This window comes from Squalius cephalus (assembly GCF_949319135.1).
Source record: "Squalius cephalus genome assembly, chromosome: 3".
Classification (NCBI taxonomy): domain Eukaryota; kingdom Metazoa; phylum Chordata; class Actinopteri; order Cypriniformes; family Leuciscidae; genus Squalius; species Squalius cephalus.
In genome coordinates this window covers 45,605,375-45,626,152 of record NC_137124.1, presented here as the reverse complement: position 1 = coordinate 45,626,152, position 20,778 = coordinate 45,605,375, and the positions used below count along the sequence as shown (strand labels likewise).

Here is a 20,778-nt window from a genome sequence, read left to right as displayed (position 1 = left end):
ATTCATACAGTTTTATTTTTACATTTGATTATTCAATTTCGGTAGTATTTCTTACTAGATGTTAATTAAACATATGCTACTGTACCTGAAACACTTAAAGTTTGTTTCATTTGTAAAAAAAAATTATTGTATTTGTCCTATTGTTTGTAATTTACTTCTTTGTTCCTATTTTTAACATCAAAAATAAAATAAAATTGCCTGCCTTGCTTAATTAAGGCTGTGTGTAATGATTGTAGTGAGCTTAGAGGCCATTTGTTTTATAATATTGGGTTGACTAAAATGGGAAGAAAAACTAAATAAATTTCAAGGTTCACATTTAATTCAGTAGGATTATTTTCCTTCTAGACCTATTAAACTGTCTACCACAGTCAAATAAGAAAAGTGACAAAATAGTACACTACAATCAAATCTATGCACATATCGAATTAAAATTTGATTCGAAATCGAGAATCGATTTTTAATCAGATCGTGACCTCAAGAATCGATTTGAATCGAATCGTGAGGTACCAAAAGATTCCCACCTCTACCAAATTGCAAAGGACAAAAATGTCAATAAGGTCGCAAAAGGGTTAATTGACACTAAATATGATTTTCATTTACAATAATCAGTACTAAAATTCAGCGTTCGTAACTTTCCACGGCATCAGTTGTACGCACATTCAAGTTCCGGCAATATCCTGGTTCTTGGCTGGTTTTGATCAAATCATAGAATCAGTGATAACAGCTGCAATTGTATCAAACTGATTCGCAAATGAATTGTCCAGTGCAATTTGTGAACCAATTCAGCAGGTTTATTTGGAAGAATCAGCTCCTTCACTAATTGGACATCACTCTTGTGTCTCAGAGTGGGTGATTTCTTCAGCTTGAAATAACAAGGAAATGTAATGTAGTGTAAAGGTAAAAGTAAAAGTACTTGAAGAACATACTTAAGTACAATACTTTGCTACTGCCCACCACTGAATTTCAGTGATATACATTTCTAAAAGCTGTCCTAGAAATATCCCTGGTATTAATTTCAGAAATGGTGGCCTTTGTTATTGCTGATATTTCAGAACTCTGGAGAAGCTTAATAAGCTTGTGCAATCTTACTTGGCCTATACACTCCATTATTAACTTTTGTGATTATGTAATTTAATGTTTTAATCCTTGTGAGGCCAGTGTTTCCTCAAATCACTCTGACCGGTCTTTATTAATTACCAGATAAATGAGGAGAAATGCATTACTTCCCTTAAAACAGCTGATAACATGAGCTGTGCAGAGAGCAGGTTACAGAAAACAGCTTCAACTCACATTTCCACAAGTTTCTACAGATTCTAAAAATAGAGACAAAAGGAAGAGGCCTGGACCCTGGAGACCAACCCCCGCCCCCCTCCCCTCCCCTCCCCTCCCCTCCCCTCCCCTCCCCTCCCCATCTCTCCCCTCTCCCCTCTCCCCCTCTGTAGTGAAAACTGAACTGCAGGATATTTCTAAGAGTAGCTTAACAATATGAAGGTTAAATAAACACATTCTGGCAAAAATCATAATCAGGATTATTTTTAGTCAATATTGAAATCACAATTATTTAACACGTTTATTCGTGAGCGACATGATCAAAGTCTTATTTTAAATATCAGTGACATTTCACAATTATCAATACTTAAGCAAAAACAAATACTGATACAGCAAAACATTGCATTCTTGCTTGTATAATATATGATCAACATTAAAAACAAGAACTCACACAGGGTATGTTTTTGTACCGGAGAGAGTTTGAATCTTAAATCGATCTCTATGCACAGTCTGTGTCTATATTTGTTCTTAGTTAAGTGCTAAATCCACACTTTTACAAAGGTACATTGTCGAACCGCAGTAATGTGGAACGATTTGCAAAGGCAGACACTCTGCACACAACCTATCATATGCTCACTGCTTGTGTGGATGCAGTCAGTTTTGTACGCAAAAGATGAGGTAATTTGATTGGATGCCATGTATTTACGTCATTTTACCTGCTAGAAATACAAGCTCAGTTTTCATGTTATTTTAATGTGGGGTAGAATTAAATGAACGGCAAAACTCAGCATTTTGTCTGTGTACCTCCTCTGTCATCTCGCGCACCCCAGTTTGAGAACCACTGCCTTAAGACATAACCCACTGTGTTTATGTGAATACCCTCCAAATAGATATTTTGACATTTGTGTGTGTACGTGCTTTTGCGGCTTAATGCACTTTTAATATCACTGTTTAATATCAAACATGTCCCGCATTTTAGAACACTCACTTATTTGGCTGATTTGGATGTTAAGTTTGGGCTTTTAGGGAGGAACGAAAGCACACCGCTCTGAAGGAAAGGAAGGTGCGCTAGACGGAATGCGGCAGCGGCACAATAATCGTTTAACCTCGATTGTCTTGTTTTCTTAATCGTTGGAAGCCAAAATTGAAATCGGAAAGCAATTGCGATTAATCACACAGCCCTAGTTGGAAACAAATTTTTACTAAAGTAATGTGATAAAACCTCACACACCCCTCTCTCACTGCCAGAACCACGTCCGATCTGATCTCAGATCCTGGAGGAACCATCTAATAGCCCAAACTGGAGATAGGTGTTAGCAGTGTGAAGGTCATTCCCGGGGAATGCATGATCTGATAAAATGTATATCATCAATACAATGAAAGTATTTTTGGATAAAAACATCTATTAAACTCATAAATATAAATGCAAATGTATAAGATCTGATCTCAGAACTTAGAGTAGAATCACCTCAAGTCTGATCTCATAACAGAATCACTTTGGGTCTGATCTCAGAACAGAATTACCTCAGGTCTGATCTCATATCACCTTAGGTCTGATCTCATAACAAAATCACTTTGGATCTGATCTCAGAACAGAATCACCTCAGGTCTGATTTCATAGCTCCTTAGGTCAGATCTTATAACAAAATCGCTTTGGGTCTGTTCTCAGAACAGAATCACCTCAGGTCTGATATCATATCACCTTGTCTGATCTCATAACAGAATCACTTTGGTTCTGATCTCAGAACAGAATCACCTCAGTTCTGATTACAGAAAAGAATAAGTTCAGGTCTGATCTGATCTCAGAACAGAATCAGCTCGGATCTGAGCTTGGATCAGAATCCTCTTGGGTCTCAAACAGGCAAATGCCAATTACAGTAATTTCTTAATTGTTTTGCCTTAGAGTGCTGTCCTGATCTAGTCTAGTACATTAAAAATTGGATGGAAACAGTAAACAGTATGATGTCATCTTTAACCTTCTGAAATTCCCACCAAACTTCAGAATCATGCCACTCTAATGAGCATTGAGTATGTGTGTGTCCCCTGCAGAGATTTGGCATCACGTCTGACAATCTTCCCTCTCGTTCTTTCTCTTCTCTCTCCCTTTCTCTAAACGTCCATCTGTTCTTCTCCCCTGGGCCCTTATTATTCACTCCATCCAGGGGTTTCACTGCCCTCTCCTCTCCTCTGATTCTGTCGGTGTGTTTCTGGGCTCTGTTTCCAAACAGAGAGATAGAGAGAGAGACAGAGAGAGAGAGAGAGAGAGAGAGAGAGAGAGAGAGAGAGAGAGAGAGAGAGAGAGAGAGACAGAGAGAGAGAGAGAGAGAGAGAGAGAGAGAGAGAGAGAGAGAGAGAGAAACCCCTCCAAGCTCCCTGGAAACTTCGGCACCATTTTGTTTCCAGCAGGTGTTGAGCTCTACTGTAAATAGGTCACTGATCCGGATCTGTAATGGTGGTTGGAGAAAGTTTGCAGATTGATTTTTTTGGTGGAGAGTCGAGCAACTGGAACACAAAGGGGCTCTAGAGGCTGGGAGTATCTCCAGCCCGATCCGTCCCGTGACCCCAGAGTCACTCGAGACTTCCTGTTCAGCCAGGCATGATGGCCACACGCAGAGAGCACGCGTTCACACATATAGGTGAAAAAAGCTCTTGCTGCAGGCACATGTAAATATTGCACAGAGCAAAAGTGCTTTTGTTTGTAATGTGAGACACTGCATCCATCTCTGACGCATCAAACATTATTTCACATTTGACATGCCCAAGTATCCACATACTCCAATGAGAAATCATTATTTTGATTAATAATCTGTATTTCCTTGATATATTTTACTGGGAAAATAAAGATGAATGTACAATTCATTATTTTATAATAATTGTTTTGTACATATTTACATTTTAATACAATTCATATTTACAGCACAGAGCTGTAATATTATTTATAAGCAGTTTTCCTCATGAGGACCACAACATGTCAAGGATTTCAGATATAGCCATCTTTGTAGGGACATTTTGTCCCCATAATGTAGGGTATAGCTGAACAACAAATGCACACACACACACACACACACACACACACACACACAGCTTTTATTTATTTATTTATTTATTTATTTATTTATTTATTTGTTTGTTCGTTCGTTCGTTCGTTCGTTCGTTCGTTCGTTCGTTCGTTCGTTCGTTCGTTCGCTCGTTCGTTCATTCATTCAATAGTACTTTGGGTGATAGGATTTTTTTTTAAGTTTCAGAATATAAAAATCACAGTCATTATTTATTTAAAATGCCTAAAATGTGTGAGTATTCTCAGTTTCCGTTACCTATCTGTTCTAACAGTATACATGTTTGTATTGATCAAATGCAGTATCACTACAGACACACTCTAAAAAATAATCCAGTGGCTTAGTAAATATCACAGTATAATAATTAACTTTATTAATTTAATAAAATCTCTGAATATCATTTACTTGATGGTTTGAGTTGAACATACCAAAATAATTGAAGTCGGCTGAAAAATAATTACTCAAGTAAAGTATACCCCAAATTTCTACTTAAGTAAGATAACAAAGTATTTGTACTTCGTTAGTTGACACCTTTGCACTTAATATATTTGTGACATTTATATCAAAGTATTTGAGAATGGATAATTAAACTGATCTGTTTTAAGAACCACAAATATTACTTAATTCACATCAATATTATTAATATATTTAACACACTCTTAAAGCTCCAATATGTAGGAATTTTGTAATAAAATTTCCGAAAATAACTTGCACAGTGTGATATTTCCTCCAGTTGTGTACTTACAATATCTCAAAAGTCTCCAAAGATTTTTTATTTCAGAGAAATTCCTATTTTAAATAACTGGCCGTCCCGGAAAAGAAATGTCGCGCCTCAGTGACGCAATGTCCGCTCTATCCCTTTTTCCGGTGTGGACCATGTGATAGGATATTCCAGGCGTTTTTGAGATGGAGAGAGCTGCGCGACTATCTTGGACTTGACAGAGACTCTCTCGCGAGTGTATTGAGACAGGTAAGACATGCAACTGTCAATAATAGCACGTATAAACAAAGTTATATTGCTCTTTGTACTTTGGTAAGGCTTTTTATCACGTGTGGTGACCGATATTATGGCAGTACAATTAAATACAATCGGATATGATGTTAAAAAAATATATTTAGTCATTACTTGCAAATGTTCGTTCAAATTTACTTTTAGATATTGGTTTGAACACGTTAAACAACACGGCATTAACCATAAAAACGTAAAACTGCACAACATTAAACAAAACAAATCATTTGACAAATAGCTGTAAGTTGTAACGGGATAATATAGCATAACATTTCACGTTCCTTGCAGTTCATTAATTATGATGACATAAAATAATACGATCAGACATACAGGTAATACAAAAACGAATAAATTACCTCATCCGTGATCATGATTCATTAATTCCATGTAGATACATCGCTAGATGGTGAAAACGCATTAAAAACGACATCTCCCATCGTCACCTCCTTCATAGCGTCATCAAGCTTCGCCTTTGTTATTGTTGGAAACTGCGCCCTCTTGTGGTCAAATACCAAAGTCGCATACTGGAGCTTTAATAAATTGAGTAAGTTTACTCAATCAAAAACAATTCACCCCTCCCCCACCCTCTGACTTGAAGACAACTCAAGGGTTGAGTGAGCGCCTCATTCAGTTTCCAGAACAGTTCTCTCTTCTCAGCGTCGCAGAATTGGTGCATTTCCTCAGTGAAATTCAGGTGTGTATGTTTCATTTTATCTATAAAATCATCACTGTGCTTTAAATCATTTTATATAATGCAAAACAACATACAGAGGCGCAAAGTGACACTTAAACGAGTGTCGCGCCTGTCTTTTCGCGTGATTGAAACGCCTTGCATAAAACACACAACTTTATTCATAAAGATAATGAATATAATTAATGTGGATGATAAAATGTCCTCAGAACTATGCACTGTTTGTTTATTGGCTGGTGATGGAGTCAGTCGCGTCACAGCATCTTTTGGCAACACTGTAAAAAATTTCTAACCCTCCCAAATCAAAAATTTCAAGTGACCGATAACATCTAAATTTTTCAATTGGCCCAAGTAAAATTCTGTAAATTATCAAATTAAATTTACAGATTTTCACTTGGGCCAATTGAAATTTACAGAATTTCACTTGGGCCAATTGAAAAATGTAGATGTTATCGGTCACTTGAAATTTTTGATTTGGGAGGGTTAGAAATTTTTTACAGTGAATGAGTGAAACGCAGGACGGCGGTCTAAAGTTAGAAGTTCACCTGCAGAGTGCGAGTCAATCTCAGGCACGAGAACCAGCGCTGATACGTGGAAATGGGATAACAGGCTGGTTGATTACACTTGAATGTTTAAATGTTTAATTTTTTAATTCTAAAATGTTTGTTACATGAGTTTAAATGTGTACAATATTGTATACATGATGTTAAAACAGTGTAAAATATGCTGTATTGCTGTACTCATTGACAATAAAGGCCAATGTCATGTAGGCCTACCGGTGGTTGTATGGAATATTTTACAAAGATTTAGAGGAAATAAAAAAGATTATATTACTCATAAATAAAAACAGGTAGCCTAATATTACTCATAAATATTGTTTTTTTAAATGTTTTCCCCCAATTATTTCTGCTCAATTTTATTTGTTAATGTACAAAATGCAGTTAATCAGATCAACTTCATTATTTTTTTTTTACTTACATTTTGGCTACATTTTATGTAATTGATTTCACTGCTTTAAAATGTAAGAGTGAAAATTATATTATGTATAAAAAATTTAAAATGTAGAGTAAAAAATGTTTCACCAAGAAATTTGGAGTAAAAGTTTTTAGAGTGCATAGGTGGTGATATAGCCAAGACTATTGTGCATATATCTAGATAAATTAAAGCAATTTTCATGTACAAAATATAAGAATGCTCTGCCTTTTCTGAAGTTGCACTGAAGTAGGTTATTTTGACCCGAACATAACAGGTGTATTTTTATTTTAATTTTTTTTTTGTCATACTTTATATTAGGTTTCCTTGACTACTATGTACTAACAATATTGTGTTCATATTGTATTGCCAAATACGAGTAGGATACGGTTAAGGTTAGGGACAGGTTAAGTGGTATTGGTTTAAGGGTGGGTTAAGGTGTAAGGGAAGGCTCAACAATTATAGATGTAATTACAGAAATTAATTACAGCTGTAATTGCATGCAGGTGTTTTTAATAATATGAGTACAATGTAAAAACATATCTGTACACAATAAGCTCATTGTATCAAATTATTAATTTAAATACTAATACAGAAACCTAATATAAAGTGGAACCCTTTTTTAATTAAAAAGTTTAATTAAATTCATTAAAATATATATGTTTTGCTTTTTCACTTTTAGCATCTTTGAAGAGCAACATTTGAAGGAAAAAAGGATTTTGCATTTTGCCATTGATAAGTGTTATCCCTGTGTAGCACTGTGTTTAATGCTTATGTCATTTATATTCATCAGAATGAATGTAACAAAGAGCATGTCTTACCTTTTTGAAAACTCTTGGTCACATCTGCAAGCAAATAAAGGGAGAAGGGGGGGGGGGGGGGGGGGGGGGGGGGGGGAGGAAGAAATATCAGCAAATGAACAAGTAAACAAAGGAACATTGTGAATAATGACCATAGCCTGTAAGAACACAAACGCTCCTGAACCTACAAAACCTCATTTATCTTTCTCTGTTTCGGCATTTGCTCAGGTTACATTAATATTTGTCACGAGTCTCTGGGAGACTTTCGTTGCTCTAACTATTCATTTTGAGCTCGATTTATGTCTCATTTTGAGATGTCACTGTTCAATTCTTAAGAACGACAGCAAGAGGAAACTAGAGGAAGAGGAAAGTCAAATACAATGAGAGCGAGTGAATGTGTTTGTGTGTGTGTGACCAGATATTTAATAGGTCACTCTAGACTCATTATGTAAGGAGGCCAGAGAGCAGCTTCACCGTAATGACATCCTGAGAGAAAATCCTTCACACAAGCATTAGTCCAGGTGTCTTTTAATGGTTATTACTGTTAGCTAAAACTATTTCAAAGGCAAAAATTACCAGTAAAAAAGTCCAAGTCAAATCCAAGTCTATGCTGTTAATTCTGTACGTGTATGTGTATGTGTATGTGTATGTGTATGTGTATGTGTATGTGTGTGTGAGAGAGAGTAATATGTATTCATTCAGGTGCTTGCAAAAAATAAATGTGAGATTTCTCTTTATGTCACTCATGTTTGAAGGTTCCACAGAGACAACATAGCTCAAGAACAAAGATTCCATAATCAGATTATCCCTTAAAAAAAACACACTCAAAAGAAAAAGAAAATCCTCGTTTCTCATTCTCACCTTTCATGCAAAGCTCCTTTCTGAATTATTTTACCTGTGACCTCTAAACAAAGACCTGCAGTGAATGCCAGCGCACTGCCGTAGATTTACACCAATACATGAAACAAAGTTATGATCTGTGTAACACAAACACACACATGTGCACATAAATATTTCTGATTGAGCATTCATTAAAGACAATTCACTGAAACAACCCAAAAAACTCAGACTTACTTTTAATTTACGATTGTTGATTGTATGAAAAAATTAATTTTTATATTTTTTGTAGGGAAAAATAACATTTTGCTACAAAACTATCGAACAAAATTAATTACTTATTTTAAAATATTTCATGAATAAATCACCCATACAGGCAGAACAATCTAGAATGTTATCATGAAGAAACTGATATACTGAATATACTGTTACTGATCACCAATTAACTTTTCTAAAAGCACTTATTAATTTAATTAATCTATTAATCTCTCTGAACAGTAATCCTATTAGTCTTTACATTTCCTATTAATTCATTTCTAAATAAGGATGTTAATTTTGGGGCTGACATTAAATCACATTGATTTGCAGTTTAATGGGTTTTGTCAAGTTTTGCAAACTCAGAACAATTTTATTTTATAGGCTATTCAATTTAATCAAATTTAAATAATAACGGTCTGATTCAGTATTTTTTTTTTTAAATGCATTTATATGTGAGCAGTATAATTATTATTATTAATACACTCTCAGAAAAAAAGGTGCAAAGCTGTCACTGGGGCAGTACCCTAAGGTACAAAAGTGAAAAGCTACATCTTTGTACCTTACCCAGGTAGCAAGGAACCATCGAAACAATATTAAACCAATGTTAATGTGTTAACCGCATTGAATAAACATCACTTTTGCACCTGCAATTAATGTTAAAAAAAAATGTCATTTCATTTCATTGAGATTTCATCACTGAATCAATGTTACAATGTGATGTTCAACATCATGCTTGCACTCTCAGAAAATGAAACACAACAACTACAACTGACTTAAAGCCACACAGCCTGAAATCGACTGCAAATAAAAGAAGACAATAAATCTCTTAATATCTCAGCAGAGGAGGATTAAACAACTCCAAAAAGAGTAAAACCATATTAAGAGCCAAGAGTCAAACTGTTCAACTCAAGGAAACGTGTATACATTTGCAATAAAACTTTAACATTTAAACCTCTGTTAATTCTCAAAAAGAACTTCTGCTGAAATCTTGGGAGATTTCTTGTCTTCTTTTATTTGCAGTTGATTTTAGGCTGTGTGGCTTTAAGTCAGTTGTAGTTGTTTTGTTTCATTTTCTCAGAGTGTTTAACCAGTTGTTGAACTAACATTATATTGTAACACTGATTCAATGATGAATTTGCAAAAAACAAATCAACATTAATTGTGGGTGCAAAAGTGATGTTGATTCAATGCGGTTAACGTTGACACATTAAAGCCCATGTTGCAGGTTGTTGTTTTTTTTTTTTTTTTAAATTAATATAACCTTGTATGAAAATACCATATGAAAAGTAAATGCAGGATTAAAAATTGTTTTGCAAGACATAAGGGCACAAATTTAATAGAAAACGTGACAGTTTCCTTGACCTTGTTGAAAAAACGCTTTTTTTCACCATCGCGTCATATGACGTCACATGAGGTAGTCGTTTGGCTCTGCGTTCGCTCAGTGCGGAGTAGGTTGGTATTCAGTTGGAGCAGTCATGATTCAGTGTGTTTTCGGTGCTTCTTGTACTTCAATTAATCATCGTTGTGGTAAATGATTGTGAATTATGGCCTGTCAGGACATCGAGTCCACAGGTTTCCGAATAAGAAAAAGGACGGTGCGATCTTCCGTGCCTGTGTGCGTTTTGTGCAGGGTAAGAGACGGGACTTCACTTCTGCTTCTGCTTTGAAAAACGCAGTAGTGTGTAGCGTTCACTATAGACCGAATGATTATAATCCTGGCGATATGTGCACACTGTCCCGGCTCCTTCATCGAGTCGCCCTATAATTCTATTCTATATTCGCCCTATTCTATAATTCATTTTCAATCTGTACAAACCGACTTTAATGTTTGTGTTGGCTGTTTCTACATATCAAGTTTTTATACAGTACAGTTGTGATTGTGATCATTTTTTGTATTCATCGTCACCAAATGGGTCAATTCAAAGCCTTTATAAAGTCCCCCTTCCTCTGGAAACTGTCTCCTAATGGCTGACACACACAACACATGCAGGTAAGGGTCTAAATACTAGCTTTGCTATTGCCTGATACATGATGATAATAATCTGTACAGTATTGTGATCTGAGCATAGTGTTGTACATATCGTCGGCTAACGTGAATAAGCTAACACTGTTCTCTCGCCCTGTTCTCCTCACACCACAACTCACCGTTGTTCTGTCTAACCCTGGCCTGTCCTGCTCACTTGGTTTCATATCAGGCTCATAATTATCATCATATATATCAATTATATATGAATTAGGGATGTAAACGGTTAATCGATTATCGATTAATTGTCGACAAGAATTTACTCGATTAAATTAAATTAATTGTCGGCTAATTGAACATTGCGAACGTGACACGAGATTCTCGCGGGCGGCGAGAGACCCGACACAAACCTGAGGCGGCAAAAAAGAAACCAAACATGAGGCGGTCAAAACGGAGTGGAGTGTGGGAGCATTTCAAATTTGAGGCGAAGGAGGACGAAAAGTGCCACCATTGCGCATATGCTTCAGTTATTGTGTGTGAGAGAGATCTCAGGACTGGTGGGAGCATACTGGCTTTAAATATTGGCTTTAACGAAGAGCAGTGTGTCCGAAATATTGTTGTGTACATTGTGTCAACGTTTGTCCACATTACTCTCCTACGACGACACAACGTTTCGTCGGGTCATCCGTCCCTTTGCAGATGTGCGTGGGTTTCTCTCGTCATTAAACCGCGGAGACGTTGCCTAATGCCTCAGAAACTCCGATCTGCCTGTTTACATGACAGTCGCATTGGCACGTATCCGATTTATTTCCACATATGAATGAGGCCTGAAACCGATCTCGATATCCGAATGCATGCGTTTTTTTCCTGTTTACACTGTCATAGAACACATCGGATCTGTGTCACATATGTGAGCAAAAAATCGGAATTTGGTCATATTTCACTGACAGAGTAAATGAGGGACGCCCTCTAATTTTAATTTTTCTAATTTTATTGTCACCTTCCTCAGGGATGATTTAATTTGTGTTCAGTTCTATATTTGAAGTTTCCAGGTCTAGTAATCTTACTGTTACCATTCTCAGACCAAGGGGGATTATAAGTTTTTCATTCAAGTAGTTTACCAGATAGATTATTATATGTAGGCTTAATATTGTAGGCTAAGCCTACCCATGTAGATTTTTATTTAAAATTTATTGTATGTTGCTTAATGTTTCACATGCAACAGGTGAGCCAGTGCACAATTATTTTTTATGTATTTTAATTTTCTGTGCATAATTTTTGTTAAACTACATAAATGCCATTATCTGTACCGTATCCCAACTGTTACAATAAAACATCAATTGAGCAATAACATGCAGTTTTATTTAGTAGCCTATAAGCAATATTTTGCTTTTTATGTTAAAGACACGGTAACACTTTACTTGAAGGGGTGTGCATAAGACTGACATGACACAGTCATAATCATGACATGACACATGTCATGAATATGAAGGAGGTTTTATGCATGTTTATGACAAATGTCATTAAGTGTCATTCGCTCAATTATGACATTTTTAATGCAAATATGACATTGTGTGAGATGTCTTTGTTATGGCAACTTGACTTTACTAAGACAACAAAACCTGTCATAAATATGTCATAAACATGACATAGTAGATTAATTATCAAACTTAAGAAACCACTTAGCTTTATGGGTTAACATTTCATTAAACTGTCATGTGGTTGGTTTTGACATTGGCTGTCATGAAGCCATTATAACATTTTAATGACAAATTAAATTTGTACCACTGTACTTGAGGTCAAGAAAAACATTCATGACACAGTTATAATGGCCTCATGACAGCCAATGTCAAAACCAATCACCTGAAAGTTTAATGTAATGTTAACCCATAAAGCTAAGTGGTTTCTTAAGTTTGGTAGTTAATCTGCTATGTCATGTTTATGACAATTTATGTTGTCTTGGTAATGTCAAGTTGTCATGACAAAGACACTGACAGGTTATGATGTATTGGTTTATGTCAAGTTGTCATAACAAAGACATCTCAAACTATGTCATATTTGCATTAAAAATGTCATAATTGAGCGAATGACACTTAATGACAGTTGTCATAAACATGCATAAGACCTCCTTCATATTTATGACATCTGCCATGTCATGATTATGAAGGTGTCATGTCAGTCTTATGCACACCCCTTCAAGTAAAGTGTTACCAAAGACACTAATGATACCGTGAGAAATTTACATTCTCAGGAAAATAGCCGCTTATCAGTTAATCGTTAATCGATCGATAAGGTCAATCAATTAATGATTAATGAATTAATCGATCATTTGCATCCCTAATATGAATTATATATATCATACGAGTAAACATTTAGGCTACAATTCCCCCAGCTTTCCGAGCTGTCATTGCGATCCATTGCTTTCCTATTGTTTACTTTGACCGCTCTCCCTCATGTTACGTCACTTCAGGTTCGGCGGTTTTCAAATGCGGAAGTAAAAATTTCTCACAAAAACGACTCCAGAAGCCTAAATAGCGTTTTATAAGTATATGTTTATATTTAAATCTAGTTCCTACATTATTTTTCTATAAATTGGCTTACTGGGTACTCTAACCTGCAACATGGTCTTTAACATTAATTTAACATAGTTGCATAGGTGCTTGCTATCTGGGTAAGTTACAAAGACTTTTATACCTTAGGGTACTGCCCCAGTGACAGCTTTGTACTTTTTTTTTTTTTTTTTTTTTTTGAGAATGTATTAATATTATTATTGTTTACTCAGTATTTTCTTTACAGTACAATAGTAATATATTTATGTATTTTTTATATAATTTTAATGATACTAAAATAAAATAAAAAAGTGATTAATAATCAGCATCATTTTATTTTTGTTGTTGCTTACTACTATTGAATGGGGAAAAACAGGTCTTGCTTCTTTAGCTGATCACATGCAGTTTACAAAGTAATGCTAATGCATTATTATAAAGATTTTTTCCTTTTTTTTTTGAAAAACAGCCACTTGATTCTTCCATACTTACTCTTAGTTAGCAGCTCAATTCATTTTGTATGCTTTTCAATTAACCATTCTTCGAGAATTGTACATTCAATTGAACTTTAAAGAGATTATTTGGCACGCATCACTTCAGAACAATAATCTGAGTGCAGTCACGTTACGCTCAGCACTGTTTGGATGTGAGTCTCATCTAGCGCAGATTAAGTACACGTCTGCTGTGATTGTGTTTCAATTAACATGTGACAGCGAGCATTCCCTCTGCGCATGTTTCACTTTAACCCGACCAGTAGACCGTTAACTAAACCAGCTGCCTTTAACTGTATAGAGCCAAAATGGCTGTTGGACCAAATCCAAACCACAATAAAAATGAAGAGAGAGAGAGAGAGAGAGAGAGAGAGAGAGAGAGAGAGAGAGAGAGAGAGAGAGAGAGAGAGAGAGAGAGAGAGAGCATAAATAATAAAAAGAGAATTTCAGAACTAATATTCTGCTGCTGTTCATTTGCATCATGTTTAAAATGGCGCAAAACTTCATAAACACAGTAAGAAACGGATCAAACATTATTACAGCAGAGAAGGCGAAATCCCTGAGCTTAGCATTTATATGACACATTATCCAAATGAGACAAGGTAAACATAAAGCTTATATTTCCCTTCGAACAGAACTGCTGGAAAATACATGGAAGCAAAAAGAGTCAAGTCAAACTATCAGCGTTAATAAATGAGTGTGGAGGAAAAGCCTGTGATTCACTGACTCACTTCTGCTGCCCGTTTCACCTGCTAATCGATCAGTGTGTGTGTGTGTGTGTGTGTGTGTGTGTGTGTGTGTGTGTGTGTGTGTGTGTGTGTGCATTCATGTTTTTCTATCCCGGTGGGGACTTCACCCTGAATGCACATATAGACTTATGGGGACTCGTGTCAATGTGGGGACATAAATTGAGGTCACCATGAAGAAACAGGCTTATAAATCATACAGAATTTTTTTTTTTTTTTTTTTTGAAAATGTCAAAATGCAACAACAAAAAAATCTGTGATGGGTAGATTTAGGGATATTGTTAGTGAAAGGGGAATATACAGAATATACACTTTGTACAGTACAAAAACCATTACATATATGGAGAGTCTCCACAAAGATAGTAAACCAGACGTGTGTGTGTGTGTGTGTGTGTGTGTGTGTGTGTGTGTGGGTGGGTGGAGTAATACTTGTGGGGATGATATTGCAAAAAGTTGCCTCATTAAAAACAACTCGAAGAACAACTTGCCCTTAAAAGCATAAAATGTCCCAAAGAGACTCAATAATGTCTTTATTCACTTGTGAAGAACCGCAGGCTGTTAGTCTGAGTTGGAGTCAGTAGACATGTCAGTCATCACTGCCATCTCATTTATTACTCATTAACTGGACACTGACTTTTAAAGTCAAAATGGACCATTCTTATTTTTGTATGGAATATTGCAGTGTATGATTAATCTGTGAACATCATTATTGTTTTTAAATACATGTTTCTTGTGATCTTTAATAAAATAACTTCCCCTCCCTCATGCAGCCACATCTCTTCTCTTCTCTGATGGTGTGAGGGCAGGACAACCTGTCACTCACATGAGATCCACCAATAGTAAACTACAACAATCCAACCATCCAAACAAATCCCCATAGACAAAATCAAGTCCAATCCTACATTTGTTCTTGGTCCAGAATGATTCTTTGTCCCTCAGTTTATGTTCAATCCTGCTATCTTACAATGTTTCTGACATCATATTTGAAAGTATGACATCATAAGTATTGAAAGTAACATATTATGAGGGAAATTTTATTTATTTAGCAGATAAAATATTTTCTGGGCGCAAAGCACAAACAATATTGACTACACAATGATTGTAATGCAATGATATTTGCTAATCAAGGTCTTTGTTTAGACATTTCTGTACATTCAAATTCAAAAATTCAAAAGATTCATAATGTGAATGTTAACACTAAATATAAATTATTATTATTATTATTAACAATAATAAAGTCATACATCATTATTATTTGTGATGTGATTACAAAGCAAACTGAAACTTATAGTTCTAATTTACTCTATTTTAAATTATTTTCTATTAAAAATATTAATATAATGCAGTGCTTTACAATGTTACATTTAGGTTTAGTAGTGATAAATAATTATTTATACTTTGTAAATTTCTAAGCATAGCTTATGATTAGAGGTGATATAACTGAGCATTGAAACTTTAAATTTCAAAATTAAAATGTATTGATCACAAAACCTTATATTGGAGGGTTTCACTCGTGGTGCTTCCCATATGGTAGTTATGACCTGATACTTTAGGCCTGAGGTAAATAAATAAATAAACAGGTATGTACAGTATGTATGTATGTTACTGAAATTGAATATTGTCTTCATTCAAACAGCTAGATAAACGTGTGTGTGTGTGTGTGTGTGTGTGTGTGTGTGTGTGTGTGTGTGTGTCTGTGAAAACGCTTGACTTCACACTACACTGTACTGTAGCACAATACTGTAATGAATGATGAATACATCATGAATGATAATATATTACTTCTGCTAATGCGACACAATATGGAGACATAGCTTTCTGCATGGAAGTGTAAAACTAAGCAGCTCCTTTAAACAGCTTGATTAATAATTGATCACGTCTAATAAATGACTGGGCAGTCTGGAGCCACTAGAGAAATTCACTGACTCCAGTGTGTGTGTGTGTGTGTGTGTGTGTGTGTGTGTGTGTGTGTGTGTGTGTGTGTGTGTGTGTCTATGCGCCTACAGGTTTGGGTATACTTGTGAAGACCAAATGTCTTCACTTATATAGTGAAATATCATGACAACAGACTAATGAGGACATTTTACTGGTACTCACTATTAAAAAAGGCTTATGACCAGGTCCTCGAACGCACTCAATGCCAGCTAATGAAGCCGAGTCTGTTGGTACGGGGGAACCACTGGATCAGCCAGGAGCACCGTGTAGTGCTACAACTGAGTGATGCAGGGGAACCACAAATACCACAGATTTCTAGGCAAAAAACAGGGACCCAGCTCAGAAGGCCTGAAGGTGGCCCGAAGCAGGGTCTGAGTGTGTAGTGTGACTCTTACCTGTCTGTTCATGGCAGCAGAGAGTGCGTGAGAAGGCGTGACCGGGTCCTCAAACCACACCCAACTGCCGGCTGGCGATACAAGAGGTAGCTGAGGGGTGCAAGGCTTTACAGGGCCGCACACCGCCAGTCTGGCCCTCTTTGAACCCAGGAACAGAGGAAACTGCTTTCTTTGAAGTGTGGGTACCACCGGCTCCGTTATTTTTGGGTGCCAGCGGCGGAACAGTCACATACACACAACAAAGCCTCCACCCAGCCCTCAACTGGGGGGAGGGAGTGGATCGGACCAACTCCAAGAGCATCCTCCTCCATCCCTGAGTGGCCCGCTCAGGAACGCTTTCGCTGTCGCTTGCCACCTGGCTTGGCAGCGCCTAGAGCGGGCTGGGCACCCCTACTGTGGCTAAAGGCTGCTGTGGAGGCCCAGCGGGAGCGGGAGCGGCAGCAGGGGGAGGAACTGCCACCGGCGAGGTGGAGGCAGCAGCGAACCGCCGGGGCAGAATGTGCCGGAAGTCCTCCGTCTGCGCTTGGGCAGCAGAGAACTGTTGGGTGCACCTGTGTCGCGACAGACCATTCCGTTGGAGGGATAGCCTCGCAATCCTTCACCGCTCCTTCGTCAAGGGTAGTGAGGGGGGAAAAGCTATTCAAGCAGTTTCTGGCAGAGAAAGGTGCCGTCCACGACCTGGTAAGCGCTCCATGCACTTCGGGAAAGAAAGGCACTGGGACGGCGAGCTGAGAACCAGCGCAGTCCGTCCCGAGATACCAATCAACCAACCGAGACTGTTCGGGACACAGTGGAGGATTCCACTCGAGCCCGACAGCCTCGGTGGCCCGTTTAAGCATAGCTGACGTTTCTGGATCTGGCTCGGGCAACATTACACTCCCAGAGGGAGATAACGCAGTCGAGTCATCATTTCCAGAGGTCAGCTCACCCTCCGATGCTGCAACCGACATCCTGTCCTCTGGAGGGGCCCCTGAATAAAACAGCTGGTCGGTCCATTACAGAGGGTCCAGCGCGCTCAACGGGGGTCTCCACTGGCTGCGATGTGATAGAGGAGTGAGGGGCCCACAGGGTTTGGTTACCGGGCGTGGAAGCCTCACTATGATCCTCTGATCACCCATTCCACACGGCGCCGTAGCGGGCCGCATGAGGGCGAGTTTCGATCTCAACACCGCGATAGTCATATTCTCCCAATGAGAACATGAACTATCCACAAAACCTGTTTCAACGTGCTGTATATCTAACAGTTGAGAGCTCAAAGCTCGCGATCCACCGCTGTACTCGCACTGTAGAACCACCAGCACTGGGAGTCTTCCTAGAAGAACACCGACACACTCGCTCGTTGTAAACAATAGTACTCTTCAGAGGCATCGAGACTGATCTGCTCCGAAGCGAAAGACAACTGGTGCATGCATCCACTTCCGTATTTATACCCGTGCTGCGGGGCGGGGCGTGATGATAGGCTCCCTAGTGTGATCCCAATCAGTCGACACGTCGACTACGTCGAACGTAACCAACTGAAAGGGAACAATATCCCCACAAGGTCATACATTTCTGGTTCTACTATCCTTTTGGGGATATTATACCCTCGTTTGGTCCCCACAACGTAAGGTTTACCAGGACCACACACACACACACACACACACACACACTTTGCTACAGATGTAATAAGCTATTTGGCTGGAAACGTCTAACATAACAAGAGTGAGAGCTTGATATGGCCAGCAAATAAAGATGAGAAATGAAATAAAAATGGCAAAGCAAAAGTCTGAACCGACGGTGAGAATCTTTAAATGAAGCTGCATGGATGTGTTTTAAATGACACAGAAGAGTGTGTGCATGCTTGTGTGTGCACTTGTGCTTGCACGTGTGTGTGTGTGTGTGTGTCCGTGTGCCCGTGTGTTATATGTGTGTACTAATACATCAAAATTCTCATTAGCGTTGTATGCTACAGCAGAATATTAATCATGTCTGTCATTTTTTTTCTGTTTAATTAACATCACAGTCACTTTTTTTGGTCAACAAAATCTTCAGCTACTGGTCTCAAACAGCTGACATCGATCAAACCAAACACACACACACACACACATTATGGATTTCCATGTTTTATGGGGATAATGATTTTTTATACTGTACAAGCTTAATATATCCCATAAACATAACTCTCACAGAAAGCTATATAAAACAATGCACAAAACGTTTGACATAAAAAAAAAACATTTGTTTAGACCGTATTTTACAGTATTTGCATGTTACTGTGTTACATTAAAACATGCGGAATATCACTGCACTGCAGATTTCATCAGATTTACACTTGCTCAATATACTGTACATATACAGCGGGGGAAATAAGTATTGAACACGTCATCATTTTTCTCAGTAAATATATTCCCAAAGGTGCTATTGACATGAAATTTTCACCAGATGTTGATAACAACCCAAGGAATCAGTACATACAGAGAAACCAAAACATATAAGCTCAGAAATTAAGTTATGTGTAATAATGTGAAATGACACAGGGAAAAAGTATTGAACACATGAAGAAAGGGAGGTGCAAAAAGGCATGGAAAGCCACGACAACAGCTTAAAACTATTAGTAATTAAAAAGCAATCCAGCCCCCTGTCCGGGCAAATTAATAACAGCTGGTTCAGTCCCAACGGATGGCCTACAAAAAGGTCTCATTGCCAAGGTGTCACACAAGACACATCTCATGATGGGTAAAAGCAAAGAGCTGTGTTTTAGTGTGCGCTTGGCCAGAATAAGTGGACCAGACCTTAAGACAATAGTCACGTGAGACAATATTCTGACCAACATACGATTTCTCTGACAGTCGAAGACCAATCAGCAGATGAACTCTACAAAATAATTCAAAACAGCCAGAGGAAAGTTTTCAAGTTGCAAACTGATGTGGAAAAGTGGCTAACAAGGGCCTGGAGGATGTACATCCACACACACACACACACACACACACACACACACACACACACACACACACACACACACGTGTGATAGCTCTGTGCTGGAGAACTTGATGTTGTGCAAGCAGGAAGCAGCCGTCAGAATCTCTGAAACAGACTTAAATGAAATACAGCGATGTACACCTGACAGGTAAAAATAACAAACTTCTGAAAGACTTGTCGTATTCATCAGCGCTGACTTTGTCTGAGCGGTGAATCTGATCTTCTCTGCTGTCAGAATCCAGCACTGACTCAGGACCCTGCCTGTTTCCACACAACAGAATTTAACGACCAAAATGGCTTAATTACACAGGACGAGAAAAAGGTTGAGATATCATAACTGATATCATAAGCTGTTGAGATTATGTCATGACAAAGCTAGATATCTAGATACATTAGCTGAAGAACATGTGAGTGGTGTGGCAATGTGGTTGCTGGGGTGTTCTGGATTGTCGCTAAAACATTGTTATGCAGCTGTTAAACACTTTTCTGCATTATTATGCATAGCAACAACCTAGCAAGTACATAGCAATGTGTTAAAATGTACATGTAGGGGGGACCGGGGAGTGTTGTCGGGTCAGTTGTAACACTGCCAGTTTTACAAGTCAGAAGTATTACCAAAAAAGTACAAGTCAAGTATTTGTAGTAGACAAATGTGGTTACAGTGTATCAAAGTTAGAGAGCTCTAGCACAAACAACCACTGAGTTACTGATGCTCAAACAAGAAGTGTTACTTCCATCCCCCGTCTCCCCTAACGATAACTGGTGTTTTGAGTGTTGCTGTACAGTTGCTAGGTTATTCTGGATGGTTTGCTAGGGTGTTTCTACACATGATTTTCTATTCTACAAAGGGTT

General features: G+C 37.8%; 1 protein-coding gene across 26 annotated transcripts in view; it reads right to left on the bottom strand.

Moving 5' to 3' along the window:
* Positions 1–20,778, bottom strand: part of LOC307155595 (receptor-type tyrosine-protein phosphatase delta) — an 846,598-nt gene that overhangs the window by 649,550 nt on the left and 176,270 nt on the right. For all 26 annotated transcript variants that reach the window (XM_079866351.1, XM_079866375.1, XM_079866370.1 and 23 more), the window contains exon 3: positions 7,819–7,842. The gene's annotated coding sequence lies outside the window, so the exon portion shown is untranslated. The remainder of the gene's footprint in view (positions 1–7,818; positions 7,843–20,778) is intronic.